The sequence below is a fragment of the Pyrus communis genome, chromosome 17 (genome assembly GCF_041283825.1).
Source record: "Pyrus communis isolate YQ-2024b chromosome 17, ASM4128382v1, whole genome shotgun sequence".
Taxonomy (NCBI): Eukaryota; Viridiplantae; Streptophyta; class Magnoliopsida; order Rosales; family Rosaceae; genus Pyrus; species Pyrus communis.
This window is the reverse complement of record NC_142581.1, coordinates 8,670,413-8,680,110: the sequence shown is the minus strand read 5'-3', so window position 1 is coordinate 8,680,110 and position 9,698 is coordinate 8,670,413. Positions and strand designations below refer to the sequence as shown.

The 9,698-nt window shown below is 38.2% G+C and overlaps 1 long non-coding RNA gene across 2 annotated transcripts; it reads left to right on the top strand.

The window, feature by feature from the left end:
* Nucleotides 1-625: 625 nt before the first annotated feature.
* On the top strand, nt 626-3,026 carry LOC148689386 (uncharacterized). Of its 2 annotated transcripts, XR_015958332.1 has the most exons (4): nt 626-841; nt 1,545-1,603; nt 1,698-1,766; nt 2,636-3,026. It is a non-coding gene; the product is annotated as an uncharacterized LOC148689386 (long non-coding RNA). The 2 variants fall into 2 exon arrangements; XR_015958331.1 differs by lacking the exon at nt 626-841 and having other exon boundaries at nt 1,442-1,603.
* The last annotated feature ends 6,672 nt before the right edge of the window (nt 3,027-9,698 follow it).

The following is a 9,698-nucleotide window of genomic DNA, read 5'->3' as shown; positions in this document are numbered from 1 at the left end:
GAGAGAGAGTGAGAGAAAGAGAGAGAAAGAAGAGGATAAGTGAGAGTGAGGGAGAGTGTACCAAGAGAGAGTGGGTAAGGGATGTATGTGGACCGTATTAATGTTGTAAAATGAGTGAATATTAATAAAAGAAAGAGAGAAGAGGGAAAGTGAGAGTGAGGGAAAGAGTGGGTGGGGGATGTATGTAGACTATATTAATATGTAAAATAAGTGGATATTAACAAAAGGAGAGAGAAAAAGGAAAGTGAGAGTGAAGGAGAGTGTACCGATAGAAAGAAAGTGAGCAGGGATGTATGGTCGTGTTTGGTACGCGGGACGGGACGGAACAGAGTGGGACAAAGCATTCCGTCCCACGTTTGGTACGCCTAAAATGAGTGGAACGCGCTATTCCACGGAACAAATTTTGGATGTTTTTTTGTTCCATCTCCCCCCCTGGAACGGGTTGTTCCACGCCTGTGGGACAGAAATTTCCAATATTTTTAGACAAAAATGCCCCTGGTCTTTTTCAAAATTTAGAACTTCAAAATCAGTTAACAAACCCTAAAAATTATTTCTCTTCTTCTCAACCGTTTCTCTTCACCTCTGCATCCCTTTCCCCTTCGCAACCTTCTTGCTTATCTTCTTCTGTGCAGCCTCGCAACCTTCCTCCTCGTCCCCTTCGCAACCTTCCTGCTCATCTTCTTCTGTGCTGTGCAGCCTCGCAACCTGCCTCCTCGTCCCCTTCGTAACCTTCATGCTCATCTTCTTCTGTGCAGCCTCGCAACCTTCCTCCTCGTCCCCTTCGCAACCTTCCTCCTCGTCCTCTTCCGTGTAGCAGCTATGCGAACTTGGTGGTCCTTAGGTATCTCTCTCTCTCTCTCTCCTCTGTATTTTTGGGTTACTTGAATGTTTGAATTGGTGATCACAAAATCAAGATTTGTTTGTCAGTTACAGTATTAATAAGTGCCTAATTTCATTTGTAAACTATTTCTGTTTACAATAAATATGGATTGGTAATTATTGGATTTAAATGGATTCGTAGTTTTTGATGAGAGGAATTGTTGAGGTTGTGTGAAGGTTTGTTTTTTCTGGGTTTTATGCTGCAGGGGGTTACAAACACGGAGAGGAGGAGACGAAACATTAGTTTAGATTGTGATTTAAATTTTTTTTTTATATGCTCTTGGTGATATAAACTGTGTGAGTGCAGTTGTTTTAAAATTATTTGCGTGTGGTTTTTTATAGTTTTGCTTTTTTCCAGTTTGGATTAAAATGGATTTTGAATTTTTGAGAAAAAATTAAAAGGGTCGTTGGAATTTTGGAAGCCTTTGTGTTTTTGGTGAACACGCAAACAATCTTGAAAATTTGTGTTAGAAGACTAATGTTTGTATATAAAAATTGCAGCCATGTGGTAAAGAACAATGGTTCATTCTAAATGTCAATGGACTAATCCATGTGTTGACTATGTTGAAAGGCACAAATTTTTTTGACATGTTTGGGTTTGATCTCATGTGGATTATTGGAAAAACAAAATGGTATTGCTCTGACAGATTGTTGGTCGCTTACAGGTCTGAAGACTAATATTACGAATCGTGATTCTAAATCAGCCCAAGATCGTTATTTATCTGTGAGTTTTGCATGTTTATCAGCTTATATGGTTTGGATCTTTTTTTTTTTTGTTGGATCGTTATTGTGCGTGTCTGATGCATTTTGTTTTCCAGATTCGGGAAACCGTCCCTTTCAGATTTTTGGATTTTCGATTCTGATTCTTGGAACTCTCTGTGCTAAAGGTATATAAATGTATTATTTGTTTTCTTTGCAGCTAAATTTTACTTATATAAATTTAGTAATTGATTAGTACAACTAATATAAATTTAGTTGATTTGGTAATTGATTAGTACAACTAATATAAATTTAGTCATTGTCATTATATCTATGTTTATTTGTGTTACTTATGTAATATATGGCTTCTTCGATAGATTATATGGCCACCTCACGTAATTGGATTGATCATGAGGAGGATGTACTACTTACCATCCTCGAGGAGATGGTTGCTGATGGTGTTAGGTGTGAGACCGGCAGTTTTAAGGCTGGTACTTTTGTAACGGTTGCCTCCAAGATGAGGGAACAGATTCCTGGCATTAATATAGAGCCGAAGCATATACAAAACAAATTGAAGCGTCTGAAAGAAAAGTATTCGTCTGCATATGACATGATGAATACATCTGGATTTGGTTGGGATGATGAGAAAAAATGTGTTGTTGTGGATAGTGACGAAATACTATAGGAGTGGGTGAAGGTAAATTTTTTTTTCTTATTCTTTATCAATTAGTTGCTTTGAAAGTCTTAACCTTGATTTCTTTGGGTTCTTATTGTAGAAACATCCCAATGCATCTTGCAAACCAAATAAGCCATTCCCGTTGTATCCACGGCTATGTACGGTGTTTGGGAGAGACCGAGCCACGGGTAGCATTGCTGAATCAGCGGCAGATGCAATTGAAAATATGGGTTTGGAAAGTGAGGATTGTGAGACTTCTGAGATACCTCCGCTTTCACCTACCCCATCTCCTTCTGTTGCTACATCTAGTGCTTCTCAACCTGTTAGGAAGAGGAAGAGGAGCAGGAATGATGGTGATGCAAATATTGTATCTGTTATCAGTGAAGGTTGGAATAAAGCTGTTACTGAAATGAAGAAATTAGGTGAAAGTTTTACTTTTAGAGAAGCAAAAGCTAGACTACCTTCTGAGCTTCAGGCCATGGGTCTCCCATACGATCAGGTGTTAAGAATTTCAATGAAGTTAGTGAAAGATACCGATCTGATGGGTATTTGGACCACCTTAGATGACTCACAGAAGCCAGATTTCATTAAAGTGTTTATGGAGAGCCTTTGAGGTTTTAGTATTTGTGGTTTTAGTATGGGGAACTTTATCAACTTCTAAGTGTTTTCATTATTACTTTAGCAAGACATTATTTGTTTTTTAAGTCAGGATGAATGTTTGATTTCGGATATTTCATGTTTAAGTTATGCATATTTCATTTTCTTTGTTTAAGTTCTAAATGTTTAAACCCTAAAATGTTTACGATATGCATGATCATTAAACTTATATATTTTTCAACATTTGTCATGTGCTCTTATGTGGTTTGCCTTGTTCCTGCAATGGGAAATATTTAGAGGGGTGTCCTTCTAAACAAGGCCAATTCTAATGTTTGTAGAACCTAAACTCCCTGAACAACAACCCACAATTGAAAGGACCAAAATTAGGGACTAAAAATTGAATTGGGGTGTGGGTTTTGCAATTTGCACAATAAAATTTGATGGGTTTGTGGTGAAAATTCGAAGGGAGGTGTAGAAAACGAGAAAAATTACAAATTTTAAAGGGGTTTGCATGTGAGACACAACATATACCTATTAAAATTTGGACCAAGAAAAACAAATAATGGATAATAGTGTTCAAATTTGAACAACTTATTAAAAAAAAAAAAAAAAAAAAAAAAAAAAAGAGTCATGTCCCGTTCCGCCCATAAAATTGTACCAAACAACAGCGAAACATGAGTATTTTAGTCATTTTTATCTTTTGGTTCCGTTCTGTCCATGTGCTACCAAACGCAGGACGGAACAACCGTCTTGTTCCGTCCTGCGCGTACCAAACATAACACATAACATCTGTTCCGTCCCGTCCCGTCCCGTCCCGTCTACGTACCAAACGCTACCTATGTGAACCGTATTAATGTTGTAAAATGAGTGGATATTAACGAGAGAGATGAGGGAAAGTGAGAGTGAGGGCAAGTGTACTGAGGGAAAGAGAGTGGATGGATAATGTTTCTACAACATATTAATGTAATAAAATGAGTAGACATTAACAAGTGAAAGAAACTATTTGTTACTATCTCCTTCCTTTTTTTTTTTTTTTTTTTTTTTAATGTATGTGGACCATATTTGGATGAATGATTTATTTATTGTATGGGAATTAAATTTGTTTATCACTTGTGCACTTTTGAATGACAATGGATATTTGTTTACAAATTATTATATTTTTCATGTGGTAGGCCTATTTGACTGAACTGTATTTAGGACTAGAGAGGGAGAGAGGCCGACGGCAAGAGAGAAAAGAGAGATTTAATTGTGAGATGCTGTTATCCCCCTACGCAATGCCTTTATTTATAGTAATAAGAGGGAGAATAAATCCTTCCCTTCCAAGGAATACAAGTCCTAATAGGGAAGAATAACTATAATCAAATCTAATCTAGGATTTCCACAATCACACTTAAACAAGAAGTTTATAACACTCCCCCTTGAGTGTGTAAATACTCAAGTAGATTCAGCATCATGTAGAGGTTGAGGAAGTGGACTCGTCGACATTGATTCTGGGAAAACTCTATTCTCAATAAGGTAGGAACTTGCATAAGGAAGTGAGTCTCACAAAAAACCATATGGCTATGGTTAAAACCCAAGTAGGGACAAAACCCATAGTCTAAGGAAAAATGCGTGAGTAATGCAAAGTCAAATGAAATGTCTACGGGACATCATCAGGGATATATGATCAACCCAAGGTGGGTGCCTTGTCAAAACCTCGTTAGGTAGCAAAAACCCAGTGGGAAAAATGCTCTTAATCGTAGGAAAAAGAGTGCATTAAGATCAATCATGTATACTTAAGGATACTCCCCCTGAGTTTGACACAATTCCAAAGAGAACTAGAAATGTTATAACTTAGAAAGTTTACGCATACCAGCTCCTTGAACAAGCTTCTGAAACGTAATCTTCGGTAGTGATTTGGCGAAAAGGTTGGCCATATTGTCTTGTGAACGGATTTGCGTGACTTCAATGTTCTGATGCTTTTGCTGTTGATGTGAGAAGAAAAACTTCGGCTCAATGTGTCTGGTGTTGTCTCCTTTGATGTAACTCTTCTTAAGCTGTTTGATGCATGTTACGTTGTCTTCATAAATCATCGTCAAGACAACAGTGACGGGGTAATGATTGCAGGAGCTTTGAATATGGGAGCTTTGAATATGGCCCACAACTGCTCTCAACCAAAAGTATTCCCGAGTTGCTTGGTGTAAGGGAGAATTTCAGCATGGTTAGACGAAGTGGCAACTAAGGTCTGTTTAGTTGACCTCCAAGAGACTGCAGTGCCTCCAACAGTAAAGACATAACCTATTTGAGAGCATAACCAACAAGGCGAGAATTGACATCCGTAGTACCTTTAAGGTAGTAGATTAAACAAGTCCACATCCGTAGTACCCTTAAGGTAGTAGAAGATGTCTTTAACATCAGTCTAGTGTCTGGACGTTGGTGCATTACTGTATTATGCTAAAAGATTAACAACGAAGGAGATGTTGGGTCTAGTGTATTGAGCTAAGTATAATAAAGCACCTATCGTACTTAGATAAGGAACTTCAGGCTCCAAAATCTCTTCATCATCATTCTTCAGACGGAAATGATCTTATTTTGCATCTAGCGATTGAGCGACCATAGGAGTACTCGAAGGATTCGCTTTATCCTCGTTAAAGTAGCGCAACACCTTCTGGGTGTTGTTCGTTTGATGTACTAAGACTCCATCCGAATGGTGCTTTATCTCGAGACCAAGCCAGTATCGAATCTTTCATAGATCTTTCATCTCAAATTCTGACTTCAGGTGCGCGGCAGTTCTCGCAAGTTCTTGAGGAGTTCCAATGAGGTTCATGTCATCGACATATACTACAACTATCGTATTTCGCATAGTTTGTTGTTCACATATCCCTAACTAGTCAAATACTCACTCAAATGATTATACGACATTATTTCAAATTGCTTCAAACCGTAGAGCGAACGCTTCAACCAAATTGAGAGCGTGTTCTGGGGTTTGGAAATATTTGATCCAGTCAATGTAAGTTATTCGGGAACTTTCATATAAATTTTTGTATCAAGATCCCCATAGAGATACACAGTTACTATGTCCATCAATTGCATTCTTAGTTTTTCAGAAACTACCAAACTGATAAGGTAGTGAAAAGTAATCACATCCATAACGGGTGAATAAGTTTCGTCATAGTTAATCTCGGGGTATTATGAGAAGCCTTGCGCAACAAGACGAGCTTTGTAATGCATAATTTCGTTCTTCTCATTACGTTTTCGAATAAAAACCCACTTGGCTACGAGCTTCACATGTGAAGGAATAGGAGCTACATGTCCAAAAACCTTACATTTCGTAAGCGAATTGAGTTCAACTTGGATTGCTTGTTTCCAGTTTAACCAATTAGTTTTACATCAACATTCATTAACGAAAGGGGGTTCAATGTCATCGCTCAACATTATCTCAGTTGCTACTGCATATGCTAATGCATCGTCGACGATCATTTCATTTCTACACCAAACACCAACCAAGCTATCATAATGGATTGAAATCTCACGATTCTCGGGAGGTGGATTCGTCTCTTCAAGGACGTTTTCGTAATCTAGAATTTCCTTATGAGTTGGATAGAATGAGTAGGTGAATTTGGATTCACAGTAGGCTCTTTAGGTGCCTGTTCCGTGGATTTCCTCTTTCGGGGGTATGAATCCTTTAAACCAAGAGGTTTGCCATGCTTTTGTGTAGGGGCAGAAGATTGGCTAACTGATAATGTATGTGGATCGATCAAAGTGGAATCCCAAACTTCCAGGAGGAAAGTTCATCGTACCTTTGGTACATCTATCTTTGCAGGCACATTCGCATCTGGAATATGTGATCTTGTCACTCGCGCTAGATCGGTGAAACATCTAGCATGCTCTAAACTATGATCCGGGGATCTAAATGAGACAAAGTAGGAGTCATCCATGATAATTCGCATTGTTCTTATCTCCCCCTAATGATAGGAAGACTGTCTTATAGAAGTGACAATCCGTGAAACGAATGGTAAACAGATTGCCTGTCAAAGGTTCTAAGTAATGCATGATCAAATGAGAATCGTATTTGACATAAATTCCCATCTTTTGCTAAGGCCCCATTTTTATACGTAAGGACGACGAAATCGACACATAGACAACACAACCAAAAAACACGTAGATGCGATATGTCGGGTTCGTATCCGTTAACCAACTGAAGGGCGATATATGGTTGGGTTGCAACAGGCCTCAAGCGGACCAACATAGCTGCGTGCAATATTGTATGGCCCCAAGCAGCGATCGGGAAGCTTGGTATGTATGACCAATGATCAAGCAATCATTTGTAAGTGCTTAATAAATGCCTCTGCCAGGCTGTTCTAGGTATGAACATGGGGTATTGGATGTTCAAGTTCAACCCCAACTGACATGCAATAGTCATCAAAAGTTTTAGATGTGAATTCTCTAGCATTATCCAATCGAATAGATTTGATAGGATAATTAGGGTAGTGAGTCTTGAGCTTAATAACCTGAGCCAACAGTTTGGAGAATGCAACATTCCTTGTGGACAACAAGTGCACGTGTGACCAACATGTGAAAGTGTAAACCAAAACCATAAAATATCTAAATGGTTCGCAACGAAGGTGAATTAGTCCACAAATGTCCCCCTGAATCCTTTGTAGAACGAATCTTATCATAAGAAGTCTTAATAATAAGATTTCCCATAAAGCAGGTTTAACATGCGATTCCTTGAATTGAACTTGAGCTTTCGGTTAATGGATGCCCGTGTGAAGATTTGGGGATACGACGCATTGCTGTTCGTCCAGAGTGTCCCAAATGATCACGCCAAAGTGTAATTTAGTGCACAGTCCTAAATGTAGGGCCGGCCATAGAGTGGCTTTCTATAGGGCGTATAGTTGTAGTATACAGACCACTCGGGATACGCTTCATCTTCTCTAGAATACGCTTCTAGCCATATTCGTAGGAAATTATGCATATAAATTCAACTTCATTTTCTACATAGGTTTCAGCGTGGTAATTATTATCTCCAATGTCCTCGAAACTCAGCAACGTTCTTTCGAAACGTGGAGAATAAAGTGCCTCATCAATGGTCAAAATTATACCATTGGACAACATTATACGTGTCTTACTGTATCCTTTGATCAAGTTGGATGAGCCTAAGAGGGTTTTCAGAGGTGCATTCTTAGGTATGAAGTTAGTGAAATAGATGTGTTCACGTAAAACGGTGTGTGTGGTTACACTATCTACCAAACAACTAACTTTCCCACTAGTCATACCTAGAATAAAAATTAATTTGAATCTATCACATGCACAAAAGTTCTAAAAACAAATATCCATTCAAAATAATTTAATTATTCAAAGATGGTAATTAATCAACTTAATATCCAAAAACAAATCACCAACAAATAATCCAAATATAAAAGAAAATTGTTCAAAAATTAAACCAAAAAACAAGGAGGGTTCGGCCACTAGGTGGAATTCGGCTCCATTGTCTAAATTTCAACTAGAAAAATAGTTTGTGTCTAAGATTCTAACTTCCATAGGGGTAATAGCCTTTTGAAAGTTAGAAACCTCCATCTTGGTACTCTCCGGTTCATCTACTTGCACAAAGTTTGATTTAAACTTTTTATAACGTGAATGATATTCAGCTACAACCTTCTAGGAAGCACGACAAACACGGGACCAATAGTCCTTTGAACCACAACGATAGCATATGTCTGCATCCATAATTTTAGGTGCATTGCCCTTATTCTTGAAGTATGGGGCCTTATGAGCGAGGTTAGGGCACTTCTGGGCTCGGTCTCCTCCCTTAGATGTGCTTTGGCTTTGCTGACCTTGACGGGATGGCTTATGGCCGCCTCTACCACGCCTATTCTGGTGTTTGTTTGTGTTATAGTGTGTTTCAGGCACAGCAGTCGCCCTAGTAGGTCGAGCTTGATGATTTTTCATCAACAACTGATTCTACTTTTTAGCGAGAAGTAAAACAAAGATCAAATCCGAAAACTTAAAAAACTTATGAGCCCTATATTATTGTTGCATGACAATATTAGTAGCAGAAAAGGTCGTCCAGAAGATCCTCTTCGGTCAAGGTCTTACAAGACTTGAGAAGTGATCGGATTTACCAAAGTTTAGAATTATAGTCATTCACATACTTAAAGTCGTGGAAGCGCAAATGATGCTAGTTATGTCTTGTTTCAAGCAAGAAGATGTCATTTTGGTGATCAAAACAATTAGCCAAAGCGACCTAGAGTTCTCGTGGATTTTCCCTAGCAAGGTACTCGGTTTGCAGTGCGTCATGAATATGTCTTCGGATGAAGATCATGGCAGTGGCTTTCTTAGCTTCGTGAACTGGGTTATCCGTCTCATCTTCAATGGCGAGACGCAAATTCTTTGCAGTGAGGTGGAGCTTCACATCTTGGACCCACTTGAGGTAATTTCTTTCAGAAACCTGCAAAGCTGTAAAGTTGAGTTTGTTCAAATTCGACGTGTTCCTATCACAAAATAATGGACAAGATGTGGTTTGGTAATGGAGAAAAATCAATCCATTCACATAGGAGTAGAACATTCGGGTTCTAATAGACATTTATTGGTTTAAATTCGCATGAAAAAACTTCGGTTTTCATGGGTGTGGTTTTTAAGGAAAACTTTAGGTTTTCAAACAAGGCATGTTTCTAGAAACTTCAGGTTTCAAAATAATTATGAACTTTAGGTTCATATGTTCCTACAAACAAACGCAAATATATATACAGAAATATGCAACAAGAAAATATGCAAAATAGAACTTCAGGTCTATAATTATAATTGAATTAATTATTTGGACTTCAGGCCAAATTTAAAGTGTGGGTGAAAAATTATAAAACCTAAA